We start from the raw sequence: 16144 nt of genomic DNA on the forward strand, positions 1-16144 counted from the left end.
GGGCACCTGAGTGTCCCGGGGGTTGGGCATCTGATGCTTGATCTCTGCTCGAGTCATGATTCCCGGGTCACAGGCCCCACGCTCTGCATGGAGATTTGCTCTCTGCCCCTCCCCCTGTCTGTTTCTGGCTCTCTCTCAAAAATAAACATTAAAAAAGATTTTTAAAAAAGTAGTTGGAAGGTAAGAGACAAAAGCAAATAGATGTTTAAACTATTATCCATTTATTTTCATACTGATTTTGTCATCTTTTAGATTATCTTAGTGAAAATAGCAGTTTTGTCAGCATAAATTTTAATTTTTTTTATGTTTTATTTATTTTTGAGAGAAAGCACGGGAGGGACAGAGAAAGAAAGGGAGACACAGAAGCTGAAGACAGGCTCCAGGCTCTGAGCTAGCTGTCAGCACAGAGCCCCACGCGGGGCTCGAACCCACAAACCGCGAGATCATGACCTGAGCCGAAGTTGGACGTTTAACGACTGAGCCACCCAGGTGCCCCTGTGGTGTACAGTTTTAAATCAGGATTATTAGTTCATAGGTAATAGACATTTAATGGTTTTAGGCATTAACTAGTTACATCGCGTTGTTACCGATTATAGTATAAATAACTGAGGATCTGTGGTTTCACCTACAGAAACAAACCGACTGTAGCAGCAGCCAGGATATTCGGGGCCATCGAGCTCGGTTTCTTTCCACGGGTCACTGGCACATACAGTGACTCCCTGCAGTGACCCAGATGTGTTATCTGGGGAGACAGATAGCTAACTTTAAAGTGTGATGTGCAGTAAACTCATGTTGAGGTTTTTGTTGTTGTTGTTTGTTTTGTTTTGTTTTAACATTTATTCATTTTTGAGAGACAGAGACAGAACAGGAACGGGCAAGGGGCAGAGAGAGAGGGAGACACAGAATCTGAGGCAGGCTCCAGGCTCCAGGCTCCGAGCTGTCGGCACAGAGCCCGTGGAGGGGCTCGAATTCATGAGCTGTGAGATATGACCTGAGCCGAAGTCAGACGCCCAAGCAACTGAGCCACCCAAGTGGCCCAGACGTGTTTTTTTTTAAATGTCGATTTCAGCTGTCTCTGAAGATTCCAGTTCCCAATCCCCTGTTCAGATTTTGCAAATTTGCCAACCCCCTCCCGTGATTATGACGCAGTGGATTTAGGGGCTGTTTCGTGAGAAACGCTGCATGATTCCCATGACGATCTTGGCACAGTCGGCGCTACCGGCTTGCTGGGCTGGAGACCCGGAAGCCATGGACAGACCCGTTTTGAGCAGGACTGGGGAGGCGGGAGGGAAGGGAGGGCCTGGTCTCCAGGGACGGCTGGGGCCTGGTGGGATGACAGGACGCGGTGGTGGCAGGAGACGCAGCCTGAGGCCGAGGGGGTGGTCCTGAGGCAGTGGAACTTGTGCTGGAGGAGGTGTGACGGCGGGCTTGTGCGAGCGCAGTGTGTAACACACGCACCTGCGGAGTTGTGCAGGACGGGCACACCTCCTGATCGGGGAGTGCACGTTTCCGTCTCCGAAGAGCCGACTTGCCGGAGTTTGTCGTAGGCAGAAGTAGAACGTGATGAGATGTCCCCGGACCTGAAGCTCGTCTGCGCTGAGTGAGGCCCCACGGGTGCAGCCCGGCTGAGACGGGAGTCCAGGCCTGCCGGTGGCCCTGCCCAGGCCCCCACCGTGCTCCTGCGCCGAGCGAGGACAGAGCTGTGTCAGGTGGCAGGCACGTGATCCTGCTGGCCCCGCCGTCTGCATCCGCTCCTGGTGCCCGGGCAGGTGTCTGCGGTGACAGGATCGTGTGCCCGGAAACGGCCACTTGTCCCTTGTCACTCCACGCATCTTCCTCTTGGGAGACAAGCCTGCGGGCGGCACTGGAACGCTGGGCTCGGATGCCGCTGTGGCTCCTCACCTGGGGAGGCAGGTGCGCCCCCCCCCCCCCCCACCCCCGGAACCTTCAGCCCTGCCCCTTCGGGAGCAGCCAGGAGTGCGTGGGGCCTCTGACGTCCCTGCGTCCCAGGGGAACCAAGCGGAGGGACGGCTGCACCCCACCCCTCCCAGCCGGGCCCTGCCCTGCAACCAGGTGTGTGATGTGCTCACCTGTCACCTGGGGCCCCGGCAACACGTCCGAGTGACACACCAGTGACAGGCGCCTCGGGTCCCGGGCTTGCTCCGTCGCTGCGTCTCCCCCACGGTGACACAGGTATAGCCTCCCGGGGGGCTTGTGACCCTCTGCCCCGCGAGTTCCCTCCGACGGTCCCCAGGCCCACGTGCTGGGCCTGGACTCGGGGGCTCCTGGGAAGACTTCTGAAAGCTAAGAGCTCCTTCCTCCTTGCTCTGATTTCCGGAAGTCACGTGTCTCACCTGCGGTCCTGGTCCTGTTCTGTTTGATATTTCCTTTGTGATGAAGTCTCTGCCCACTCTGCGCTCCCCAGGCCTCAGCCAGCCCACACCGACTCCCCCTGCAGCCCGCATGGGTGGGGGGCTGAGAGCTGTTGGGGGGTGGTGGTGGTGAGGGTTCGGGGGCGGCCGTTTGTCACAGACTCTTCCTGACCTCAGTGGTCTCCAAGACTTTCCCTATGAGCAACAGTATCTTTTAAAAAAATTAATGAATCTCGGGGCGCCTGGGTGGCGCAGTCGGTTAAGCCTCCGACTTCAGCCAGGTCACGATCTCGCGGTCCGTGAGTTCGAGCCCCGCGTCAGGCTCTGGGCTGATGGCTCGGAGCCTGGAGCCTGTTTCCGATTCTGTGTCTCCCTCTCTCTCTGCCCCTCCCCCGTTCATGCTCTGTCTCTCTCTGTCCCAAAAATAAATAAAAAACATTGAAAAAAAAAATTAAAAAAAATTAATGAATCTCAAATAATTGTCATCTTTTTGTTAAAAGTATAATTAGTAAAAGTGAAAATGTTGACTTTGAACAGTATGGTGTTTTAATCTAATCTCGGAGGATCTCCAGATGACTGAGTTGCCATGGCAACCTGTTAGCGGTGGAAATGCAAGAAAACTTTAAATATGAAATGTTTTGATCGTGTCTGTTCCTAATTGGTACTCTCTCCTCTCCGGTGTTTCCACTGATGTTTTCATAACACTTCAGTGGAGTACACATTTATCAGCAGTTAGAAGTTGTTTTATAGACAGTGAAACTATCACAACTTTATGATTGTTACCTTAAAAATATGTAATATATTTGCGATGCTTTGACAAACCTTTTGAAAAGCTGTTCTTACCTCAGCAATCTTTGGCGCATCTCAGACCAGAGCCCCAAGATTGCTCCTGTGACCTTCTGCACCCCGGGCCCGGTTCCACCTGGCACTCCCCATGTTTTAGGGAAATTATCGCTGACACTCTCTCTTCCTTATTTGTGTATTCTTACTACAGAATACACTGCCCCTCGCATTACAGGTACCTGAGAGTTGTTTCTTTCCTTATTCTTCTTATAACCTGTGAACCTTATTTCTCAGGGGCTCGGACTCGGTTCAAGCCAGGCACGGGTCAAGATATGTTTAAAATTGCACACGAATTAGGGCAGATGCAGCCTTGCAGGAAATCTCCAAATGAAGGAGAGAGGTTATTCGTACTACAACGTAACATTTTGAAATATATAGATCTTGCAATTTTTAAAAAAATGTTTATTTTGAGAGAGAGACAGTCAAGGAGGGGCAGAGAGAGAATCCCAAGCAGGCTCCACGTTGTCAGTGCAGAGCCTGACGCGGGGCTTGAACTCGTGAACTGTGACTTCATGTCCTGAGCTGAGATCAAGAGTTGGATGCTTGACCGACTGACCCACCTAGGCGTCTCAGATGTTGGAATTTTTTTATGGTGGAAAAGCATACATGACAAAATTTGCCATTCTAACTACAAGTGTACAATTAAGTGGCATTTAGTGCAGTCACACTGTTGTACAACAGTCACCACTGTCTGCCTCCAGAACTTTTTCATGTTCCCAGACCGAAACTCCTTACCCAGTAACAGTATGCCAGCCCCTGACAACCACCATCTACTTTGTGTCTATGAATTTATGAGACTTATTATGAGACTTAATATATTTAGAGTTATTATGAGACTGAATATAAGTAGAATCCCACAACACTTGTTCCTCTGTGGCCGGCTTACTTTTAGCACGGTATTTTCAATGTCAAATTTTTCTTCATTCAGTCTGAATAACATTCTCCTCCTGTATGTATGTATCACATTTTGTGTGTTTGTTCATTCATCAGTGGGCACTTAGGTTGCTTCACGTTTAGGCTCTTTTGAACAACGTTGCTATGAATGTGTATGTACAAATATCCATAGGAGTCCCTGTGTTCACTTCTTCTGAAATTCCAGAAGTGGAATTGCTGGATAATAAGGTAATCCTAGGCTCAATTTTTGGAGAAACTACCATACTGTTTTCCACAGTGGGTGCACCATCTTACGTTTCCACCAGCTATGCACAGAGGTTCCAGTTATGCTACATCTTCACCAAAACTTGTTACTTTCTAGCTTTTTTTGTTGTTTTTGATAATAGCCACACTAATGGGTATGAAGTAGTATCTCATGGTTTTGATGTGCGTTTCCCCATCAATTACCAGTGACCAGTGTCGAGCATCTTTTCATATACTAACTAGTTGGTCATTTTTTAGGTGAAATGTCTGTTCAGTCCTGTGACTGTTTTTTAATCAGGTCATTTGATTTTTTTGCTGCTGAATTGTAGGAGCTCTGTATTTTCTATATTAATCTCTTATTGGATATATGATATGCAGATATGTTCTCCCATTCCATGAGTCACCTTTTTGCTCTATTACAGCCATTGATGCACAAATATATTTTTTCTTTAATGTATATTTATTTTAAGAGAGAGAGCAGGGTAGGAGCAGAGAGAAAGGGAGCGAGAGAGAGAATCTGTGCTGACAGCACAGAGCCTGATGAGGGGCTCGATCTCATGAACCATGAGATCATGATCTGCGCTGAAATCAAAAGTCAGATGCTTCACTGACTGAGCCACCCAGGTGCCCTGATGCACCTTTTTAAAAAATATTTTAGGGGCGCCTGGGTGGCGCAGTCGGTTAAGCGTCCGACTTCAGCCAGGTCACGATCTCGCGGTCCGTGAGTTCGAGCCCCGCGTCAGGCTCTGGGCTGATGGCTCGGAGCCTGGAGCCTGTTTCCGATTCTGTGTCTCCCTCTCTCTCTGCCCCTACCCCATTCATGCTCTGTCTCTCTCTGTCCCAAAAATAAATAAAAAACGTTGAAAAAAAAATTTTTTTTAAAATATTTTAATATTAAGTGTTTTTAATTTTGATAAAATCCAACTTACCTAATTTTTTGTTGTTGCCTTGATTTTGGTGTCCTATCCAAGAAAACAGTACCAAATCAAATGTAGTGAAGCTTTCCCTCTGTGTTTTCTTCTAAAAGTTTCAGAGTTTAATTAGTTCTTAGATTTGAGCCTTTGATCCACTTTGAGTCAGTTTGTATATGGTATAAGTAAGAGTCTAACTTCATCCTTCTGCACACAAGTATCTGGTTTTCCAACACCATTTGTTGAAAAGGGCCCTTTTCCCATCGAATGGTCATGGTACCATTGTCTAATATTTTACCATACATGTGAGGATTTATTATATTTTTGGTAACATTACTGAATTTGTTTATTCTTTTTTTTTTTTTTTTTTTTTTGGGAAATTTTTTGGATTTTTTTTTTTTTTTTTTTTTTTTTTTTGGTGTGGAATATTTAGGGTTTTCTGCCTGTAAGATCGTGTTATCTGTGAACAAAAATAATTTTATTTCTTCCTCTTTTATTTGGATGCCTCTTACTTCTTTTTCTTGTCTAGTTGCTCTGGCTAGGACTTCCATTACTATGTTGAATAAAAGCAGAAAGAGGGGATCCTTGCCTTGTTCCTGATCTTAGAGGAAAAACTTTCAGATTTTTACTTTTGAATTTGGTGGTTACCATGCATTTTTCATATATTACCTTTATTTTGTTAGAGGGTTTTCTTCTAGTTTGTTGAGTGCTTTTATCATGAAGGAGTGTTTTATTTTGTCAAGAGCTTTTTTTTTTTTTAATCAATTGAGATAATCATTTTTTTTATTCCATTCTGTTAATGTGGTTTATGTCATTGTTTGATTTTCATATGTTAAACCATTTTTTTTTTTTTTTTTTTTTTTTTTTTTTTGGGACAGAGAGAGACAGAGCATGAACGGGGGAGGGGCAGAGAGAGAGGGAGACACAGAATCTGAAGCAGGCTCCAGGCTCCGAGCCGTCAGCCCAGAGCCTGACGCGGGGCTCGAACTCACGGACCGCGAGATCGTGACCTGGCTGAAGTCGGAGGCTTAACCGACTGCGCCACCCAGGCGCCCCTTTTAACGTTTTTTTTATGTTAAACCATTTTTGCATTCCAGGAGTAAATCCTACTTGGTTTTGTGAATAGTTCTCTTAATACATAATTTGAATTTTGGTTGATGGTATTTTGTTGAAGATTCTTGCATCGATGTTCATGAGAAATAATTGTCTGTAGGTTTGTTGTTACTGTTTTTCTTTGTCTCACTTTGATATCAGAGTAATGCTAGCTGCATAGAATGAATTAGGAAGTTGTCTTAGTTCAGGCTGCTGTAACAAAAATACCATGAACTGGTGGCTTATAAGCAACAGAAATTTATTTTTCACAGTTGTTGAGACTGAAGAATCCAAGATCAAGGTGCCGGAAGATTCAGTGTCTGGCAAGGACCCTCTTTCTCATTCATACCCCTGACCTCATTAGGTCCTTACGTGATAGAAGGATGAGGGAGCTCTGTGGGTTCTCTTGTATAAGGGCGAGAATCCCATTCCTGAGGTCTCCATCATCATGACCTAATCGCCTTTCAAAGACCCCAACTTTTAATATCATCACTTTGGATGTTAAGATTTCAACATATGAATTCTAGGAGGACACAAACAATCTCTAGCAGAAGTGTTTCCTCCTCTTCAATGTTTTGGAAGAATTTGAAAAGGATTGGCTTAATTCCTTTTTAAATGTTTGGCAGAATCCATTGGAGACACTGGGCTGGGCTTTTCTTTGTTGGGAGGTTTTGATTACTGATTCAGTCAACCTGTTAGAGATTTATTCAGATTTATCTCTTAACGATTCAGTCTTGGTAGAGTGTGTGTGTGTGTATTTTAATGTTTAAGGGAGGGAAGTAGGGCCTGGAACATCTCAGTCCCCCATCTGGCTTATACCTCTGTCTGTTGCACTCTGTTTACATTGTGTTCTGTCCTGGAAATCATCGGCAGCAGCACTTACTGTTCATGCAGTAAGAGCTTCCTTCTTTTCCAGCCAGCTGTTCCCTCTCACTTTTGCATGTGGCGTACATATGGTTACACCACTGAAATTGATGACTAGGACGTATCAATTCCCTTGCTGTGATTGAAGACTGTATTTCACCCTGAAGGCACATGTCTTAGTGCAGGGGGTGGTGACTCTGCTTTCGAGAAGCATGGATTCATGTTCCAAACCTGGTGAATAACAACACTAGTGTTTTGGAGACTCAGTCATCTTATCTGTAAAATGAGAATGTTAAAGTAAATGTTTTTTAAAGGCTCTGTTTTATCTAACTCTATGGTTTTATAGTGTAGAAGATAGTAATTTAAAATTTGATACAGTATAAGTGAGCATGAGAAGAGTTTTCTGTGTACCTACTCAGGACACAGCTACCTGGAGCACTTTGGATTAGGTCAACAGGCAGCCCTTATGAAAATAGTGAAGAGGGCACTGGAACAAGTTACTGGGACCTAAGGAAACAGAATCCGATTCTTAAATCAGTATGCACCTGCCCCAGCCTTTCACAGAGTGTTACAGGTTGTCTGTGAACTTTTCCCTGAGGGTAAAACAGACCCATCTCTGGACATTTTCCTGGAGGAAAGGCTCATTGTTGGCAGGGAGCATCTTTGGAGAATAATACTATATGATACACCTCAACTATCCTTTGATTCTGGCCTAGGAGAATATGGCTCAAATTCTTTGATAAATAAGGTTATAAGAATATGGCAGAAAAATCCGTAATATAAGAAAATATGGAAGGAATGTAACCTAAGAAAATATGGAAGGAAAAAAAAAAAAAAACAGTGAACAACTGTTGCAGCCTTTGAGGCTGGAGTAATCTCTTGTCCAGCAAGAGATCGGGTGCAGAATTAACTGTGAGGGAGGCTAATGTCCAGGAGGAAACAAGGGAGGAAGCGTCCTTGCTCCGTCTTTATTAGGATCAGAAGGCTTACAAGCGTGATGGACATGCACAAAGAGACAGTGAAACTGTGAACATTAACTCTTGTGTGAGGGAAAGGGGGTTACGAAGATATGCGGTGTTAGGGGTTTGGGTCAGTCCAAAACAAAATTCTGGCGCGGGGCACATGGCTGTTTATAGCAGGCACCAGGCGCGTATCTGTTCATCTTAACTGGTCTAGGGGCTAAGACAGATGGTGCCTGCTACTGCAGGGTCAACAAGGCTCCTTTCTTTCACTAATTAGCTCCTGGAAGTTTCACCTTGCTATGGTGGTATGCCCTGTTTTATCTGTTTACCTATTCTGGAGGCTTTAGTCCTGTGGAAGCAGCTTTCTGCTTTTATACTATGCTGAGGCACTTTTGCCCTGTTTATCTATTCTCGGGCGCTTTTGTCCTGGGCCTTGTTAACTGATTGGTGCAAGCTCAGGGAATTCCTTAACTTACTCACCACAAACAACTTCAGGGTCACTAGAAAGATAAACTAGGCTCATAAAGGTGGAAGGAACTCAATGGTATTCAAATGCAAGAAACATCCAGAAAACTCACAAACTGGCCCTTCAATTCCCAGAGAAAATAAGTTTGCTTTAATATTGCTTACTGCCGAAAAAAAATTATTATTGGTTATTTTAGGACTTGAGGCCTGTGTGTTTAACACTGCCATGAAGAAAATTTGTGTACAAAAGGAGATTCTTCTTTATTTTCGGAAATCATAGCATGGAAAATAGAACACAGAATATACTTGAAGAGGCTTCTAAAAGGAAACAAAATTCTATAAACAGTTTACTTTCCATGTTAAAATGTAATGTTCATGAATAGTAGCCACAAATATTTCTTTTGATCAATATGCTGTTCTGTTTGCTTATAATTTATACATAATTGAAGGTTGTTACACTTTATAAATGTATAATAGGTGTTGCCATTTATTTCCTTATCCTATTAAAACGTGAAATGCCACTATCTTCTGTTATTTTCAGATAGTTCTTTAGCTCATGTTTTCACGCATGTGGCACCGTTGGTTATGTCACTTCTGCTCATTAATGTCAGCAACGATAGAGAAAAGAGACCTGAAGTATAAATGCTGAAGTATAAATGCTGAATCCATCATTCATTCAGAAATGAATTCTATCATTTGCATAAGTTGGATTCAGGCAAAATACAAGAGACCCAAGTGTGAGAAAGTATGGTCGTGTCCTTCTGTTGGTATCCTACCGACCCCGGTGGGGTGTCCTTCCGTCTCCATCCTGCCGCCCACCAGGGGTTTCCTTCCGCCTCTGACCTTCCGGCCCCCGTGGGGTATCCTTCCGGTGCCGTCCTTCCACCCCTGTGGGGTGTCCTTCTGCTTCTGTCCTTTCGGCCCCAGTGGGGTGTCCTTTTGGCCCCATCCTTCTGAGCCCCCATGGGGTGTCCTTCTGGCTTCGTCCTGGCTCCCCCCTGAGACGTAGCTGATGCAGACACTTGAGGGAGAGGACCCTGGGAAGCAGGCAGAGTAGGAGGCACCAGGAATCAGTCGGCCCACCAGGGCAACACATTGCCCTGGTGGAACCTGCCTCCTGCACCTATTTTGGAACTTTGGAGACTTGAAACCTTACAACTTGCAGGGGATGGCTTAGATGATGCCTTGCGATTCATTTCAGTCAATTTCATCTCTAAGCTCAGCAACTTTTGCTTTTGCTGAAGCCCAAGCCGTGGGGCAAACAGTCGTGCGTGTGCGCCCGGAGTAGCTTGCCCCCAGCTGGCAGGAAGTCAGGGTGAGCAGTCAGAACCTGCCCTCCAAATATCCACAGTCTTGTTCTGATCCCTGAATGCTGCCTTGGACTATATCCTGGATGTCTGAATAAGACCTACTCGTCCCCCTGGGACTCACAAGTGACTGGGCAGCCTGGTTGAAGCCGGTGCATGGGTTGGCCTCATCTTGCTGCTGGAAGTACTATTGATAATAGCCATAATTATACTCTGTGCAGGACAAATTAAATATCTTTAGCCCGACTCTCTGTTGGTCAGATTGATCAGGATGACAGATGGAGCTGTATACTCATGTGAAGAAATATTCAAGTTCCGCCAGGAATGTGCAGGGTCAGATATTGGGGCAGGCAAACAGCCCTTGCCTGAGCATCACTGCTGGGCATGGCAAGAATGCACAGTCCGACCACCCTGCCTGGGCGATTTCTCAGGGTTGTATGTGCAGCCAGCCACCTTGAGGAAGGAAGTGACCTCTCTAGGAGAAAGTGGGTTTGTTCGCTGTCTTCTGTAAAAGATGACCCCCATGGCCTCCCATGGCCTGTGCTCCTCCGATGTGACAAACCCACTGTATGTGTAGCTCACACTAGGGCCCTCCACGTTGGCCCCGTGGGACTGGGCCCCGAGGAGCGGGATGCTTTTGCTACTCAGTGTGCTGTGAGTAATAAAGTTTTTTGTCTCTGGGAAAAAACATCCTATCCAATAGAAGCCTGAAAAGAAAAATAAATACGTAGTAAAGGAATGTATAAAATAAGATAGAAATTAGTCCAGATAATTGCTAATAAAAAATTTACATAGACTAAATATACTTGATAAGATGCAGCAGTTTGAGAAGGAATTTTAAAATGATCTGTGACGAATACCAGAGACACTGCTATTAGAGGGCAGGACAAGTGATGAAGATCCTGGAGCGGTCAGGCATCAAACAAATAATTAGGCTGCAGCTGTAAAATTTTAATATACACCAAGTATCTTGCTATATTAATATTTGTAAGCTCTCATCAAACTCGAAACAGTTGATCTTGTTAGAATGCCGCCAGATGGGATCCATATTGATCTTATTTAAGGTTTACAACAAACTCGAAAACCAGGTGTTTTTAAAAAGCAGAGAATGGAGCTGTGAACATTCGAGTAATTTCTCAAGAGCTTGCCTAGAACATGTGACCCAACTAGGACTCAGTCTGCGTGTTTGGTTCCTTCTTTCCTTCCCTTCTCCACCCCTCCTCTCCTCCCTCCTTCCGTCCTTTTCTTTCTTCCTATCCTATTCCTAACTCCAAAGCTGTTACGCTTTCGGATCTGTCTTTGAGTCTCTTATTCATACACTAGTTACAAGTAACTTAATAAATATGAGATCATTTGGCAGCTGCCTAGGATGTTATGATAAATAGAAAAGGCCTCATTACATGTTAGCTTTGGAGACCTGACCAAATTATTCCAACCTATTCTCTGTGGTGTTCTGCCCTCACCGTTTCTTAAATAACAAGATTATCTAATGTCAGAAGCGCTGCGTCCTTTGCAGTGGTCTTGGAAGGTATGTGTAGGGGAGAGGAGGAGGCTAGAAGGCCTAAAGAATGTGCTACTGTACTTGTGACGAGGGAGTCCTTTGTTCTCTGGGTCCTGTAGCTCTGGTGACAGTTTTCCCTTTCACACCCTAATGCCAGTGACTACAGAGAAGAGTGTGCTTTCTACTATGTGATCCCCTTTGCGGGTGGTGGGTGGGAAATAAGGGATAAAGGGGCCTGTTGCATGTGCAAGACGGTGGGCACATTGCACCCGCTCAGGAAGTCATGGGGCATGAACAGAAGAGCCGCCAGTTGCAGAAACATGGCAGAAGCACAGCGGCACCTTGTTCTTTGTTCGTTTTTCTGCTATTACAGCTTCAAGGCGACTCCCTCTGGGGCCCTGCTCTGCGCTTTGGAGGCTTAAGTTTGGTGGCCCTTTTTACCAGTTTGCACCCCGTTCTCCTCAGGCGACCGCTCACACTGTGAACCCCGGTGCCCGTATCACGGCACCTATTAGTGTCTGTGACCAGAGAGCACACAGACTGATAGGCCCTCGAGCTCTATGTAAACTGTAGAACACGCAAATTAGATAACTCGCTCGTGCAAGATGACTTTTTAACTCTCAAAAGACTAATGTACACAAAATGTAAAAAAGGACAGTTAAGCAAATGCCAATTAAAGCATCCTCTGAAGACCAGCAGCATCCGCAGGGAACTTCTTAGAATATTCTGAGTTCCCGCCCCCGATTACTGAGTGAAGGCCTTTAGTCTGTGGGATTTTTCTAAATGTTGATTTTATTTATTGAGAGAGAGAGTGAGGATGAGCAGGGGACGGGCAGAGAGAGAGGGAGAGAGAGAAAAATTCCCATGCAGGCCTCGCACTGCCAGCACAGAGCCCGACGCAGAGCTCGAACTCATGAACCATGAGATCATGACCTGAGCCAAAATCAAAGAGTCGTTTGCTTCACCGACTGAGCCCCCCAGGCACCCCACGTGAATCTCTGTTTAATAAATACTCCAGATAATGTTAATGTAAAATAAAATGTGTGAACCAGTGGCATTTATTTATTTATTTATTTATTTATTTATTTATTTATTTATTTATTTTCTGTAGTGACATGACAGGTAAGACTTATTTGGACTCTTAATTTTATTTTATTTTTATTTTTTTTAAGATTATTTATTTATTTATTTATTTTAACATTTATTTATTTTTGAGACAGAGAGAGACAGAGCATGAACGGGGGAGGGTCAGAGAGAGAGGGAGACACAGAATCTGAAACAGGCTCCAGGCTCTGAGCTGTCAGCCCAGAGCCCGACGTGGGGCTCGAACTCGCAGACCGCGAGATCGCGACCTGAGCCGAAGTCGGCCGCTTAACCGACTGAGCCACCCAGGCACCCCTGGACTCTTAATTTTAAAAGAGTGAAGAAATAATTTCCAAGTAGTTCAGTGTTGGGTTACTGGTATAGAGGAGGACTTAATTTTGTAATAGAGCAGACCGACAAAAGTTGTGAGGATTCGGTAATATACGTGTGCCACTTGGATATGACATTCTGTAAATGTCAATCATCACGGAATTCTAACATGCCCACTTTTACATTTTAATATCTTCACAATCATGTGAGTCTTACAACCAATGCAATTAGAAGTATTGCGCTGATGAATTAACAGCTGTCCTCTGGCTTGGTTAAGAGTGAAAAATCGACTGCATGTTGCATATGCATGCCATGTCAGTGTTTTCACGTTCTGTCTGTCTCGTCCCTGGAACACAGTCAAACTCTGATTTGTTCAGGTCTTAGCTCTGTCGTGAACTTACTGTCCTCCTTAGTGATCCCCTGAGGTTATGTGAGCGACCGTCTTCATCCGTGAACTAGGCCGTCAGAACCGCGCTGTCCTCATCTATATGCTGGGGGAACCAAAGGTCTCTCCAACTCTAACGTTCTGTGGTTTCAATGAAATACTATTAGAAATAAGATCAATTCACAGTGGTGGATGTAGACAGTTAAGGTTGCAGAACTGAACGGGATAAGAATGTCAGGAAGCAATGATTTTGCACAATAAAGAGCTTTCTGGCCTGGACAGAAAGGATGCAAGAGGAGGAAATATGATGACCCTAACAAAAATAATCCCGACTGGAGGGGCACCTAGGTGGTGCAGTCGCTTGGGCATCCGACTTCGGCTCAGGTCATGATCTCACACTTTGTGGGTTCAAGCCCTGCGTCGGGCTCTGTGCTGGCAGCTCAGAGCCTGGAGCCCACTTCAGATTGTGTCTCCCCCTCTCTCTGCCCCTCCCCTGCTCACGCGCTGTCTCTGTCTCCCAAAAATAAATAAACATTAAAAAAAATAAAATCCCGATCTATTCCCTTTGTCACACATGGAGAGACCTGGGATCATGTTTCCAGGACAGAATGTGCCCCAGGGGAGGTAATTCCTGTGCACCTGTGGGTCCTCAGAAGAGCCAAGAGAGATCACCTTCTTGATCATGGAAGAATTAGGGGATGAGCATGAAGGCTGGGGGACACACCAGACGGCTTGGGCCACTTCCAGCCTTCAGAGCTGCCAAGAGTGTCAGCAAAACTGGGGGACTTAAATAAGGGGGCAAGCATACTTACAAGTCCCGCACACCTACCTGGAAACAGGAATAAAGCGAGAGTGCTGTGCTCTTAATTTTGTTTCCCAACATGCCGTGTGGTCAAACATGTTTGTCTCCTATTCCAGATATTCCTTAAAGTGCTGGAGGCAAAAGTAAGTCCCCTCAGATACAGTCATAGCGTAAATTGTCTTTGGCTCAAGCAGACCACCTGCCATAAGGGTCTGAGCACATGTAATTCGGGAGGCGGTTCTCTGGAGCTTTGGCCTTGAGTGTGGAAAGCACGGGAGAGGGAAAGGAGGGAGGCCCTTCCTGCACTGCCGCTGCAGGTGATCAGGGCACCACCGCTCGCATCTCTGGGCCAGCGTGTAAAACGTGTACGGTGTGCCAGGCGGCAGGAAAGCCAGGCTGGATATGTGTTTGCCGGTCGTCCTGTGTTCGGGTTGCTCAGAGGATGACCTTCCTGGTCCTTTCTCTGCTTGCACAGTGTGTTCAGCTGCCAGAGTTCCGTACAAGACAAGGCAGCGCTAGAGCAGAGCGAGCAGGGCACCGGCGGCTTCTGCGGCCCCCTCTCGGCACCCCATGCCCGCCTTGGTCTCACGTTCCGCTCCTCAGGGCTCATCCTTGCTTTAGCAAGGTCACGGCCGCTCAGGATTGTACTACACACCTACAAAAACTCTTTGTTTTTAAATAATAATTGTAAAATCACATGCACTGTTAAAAAATAACACGGAGTTCTCGTATTGCACTCAGGTTTTCCCTTTTGTACCACAGATTCCAGATTTACCGCAGCCAGCATCAACACACGTGACGATCTAGGTTGCCCGCTCCGCAAAGTGATCAAGATATTCGTGTGTACGGACATCTGGGTTCTGTGCTCCCAGACCGTGATTCCTACAGTTGCCCACTGAAGGTCTTCGCAGAGGCTGGATGGCCCAGGAGGGACCCCAGTGAATCTCCTGAGCTCCGGATACACCCACCTTTGTCCTTGCTTGTCACAATCCCACCTCCCGACCGAAGGGTTAGTGGCTTCCGGTAGTAGAGTATTTTATCTCTTGGCCACCTGCCGGTCTACTGGCAGGAGAAACTCAAATAACCATCGGTTGTCATAGCTTTCTATTTGTCGAAATTCAAGTCTCTGCTACGAAGAATGTCCCCCACCCAGCCTTCCTCCAAGACAGAACCTGTTTACATAGACTGATTTAATAGGGGAGAGAAGTATAGATTATGCGCTGGATCCTGAGAATGATAATGAGATAGGTCACTCCTAACCACCACACCACACCACACCACACCACACCACACCACACCACACCACTCCTTGACCCGTACATTTTAGCTTCAGGTACAGATGTTCATGGATTGGGATAAATGGAAGAATAAATATCGTAAGATATCCATGCTGCCCAACCAGTCTACAAATTGCATTCAATCTTTATCACAATCCCAAAAGCGTTTTTCGCAGAAATGAGAAAAAAATTGGCGTTCTTATGAAACCACAAAAGATCGTGAATATCAAAGCAATCTTAAGAGCATGAGGTATCATGAGAAATCTAAAAAAGTCAAACTTGTAGAAACGGAGACTAGGATAGAGGTTGCCTGGCTGGGGAGGAGAGACATAGGGAGAAGTTGGCAAAAGGGCTCAGACTGTCAGTTACAAGATGAGTAAGGTCTCATGATCGAATGTGCACTGATAACTGGAGTTCACATGACGGTATTGCGTGATTGGAATCTGCTAACAGACTAGAACATAAGTGTTCTCCCCTTTGCACCCTCCCCCCCATAAAAAGGTCAATAGGTAGGATGATGGGTGTGTTCATCAACTTGGCGGGAATCCTTCCACAATGTACACGTGTATCAAATCATCACACGGTACACTTCAAATATATTACAATTTTATTTGTCAATTATTTCTCAAAGCTGAACAAAAAGCAAACACAAAAAGAAGGAACAATGTTCAAAACTCTATTCTAGAAAACCGTATGTAAGGTCTCCAGAAAATTCATAGTAAACATTTATAAATCCTATTTTTTTTTTTTTTTGTGGAGAATTGGAATATAAAGTGAATGCATACACATTAGGTAGGAAATTTTTATCAGCCC

The 16144-nt window shown here is 45.4% G+C and overlaps 1 protein-coding gene across 2 annotated transcripts in view; it reads left to right on the forward strand.

Annotated features, from left to right (window-relative positions):
* ZWINT (ZW10 interacting kinetochore protein) overlaps positions 1 to 15318 on the forward strand; it is a 33846-nt gene extending 18528 nt beyond the window's left edge. For both annotated transcript variants that reach the window (XM_049644937.1, XM_049644938.1), the window contains one exon: positions 14817 to 15318. The gene's annotated coding sequence lies outside the window, so the exon portion shown is untranslated. The remainder of the gene's footprint in view (positions 1 to 14816) is intronic.
* The last annotated feature ends 826 nt before the right edge of the window (positions 15319 to 16144 follow it).

The sequence above is a fragment of the Panthera uncia genome, chromosome D2 (assembly GCF_023721935.1).
Source record: "Panthera uncia isolate 11264 chromosome D2, Puncia_PCG_1.0, whole genome shotgun sequence".
NCBI lineage: Eukaryota > Metazoa > Chordata > Mammalia > Carnivora > Felidae > Panthera > Panthera uncia.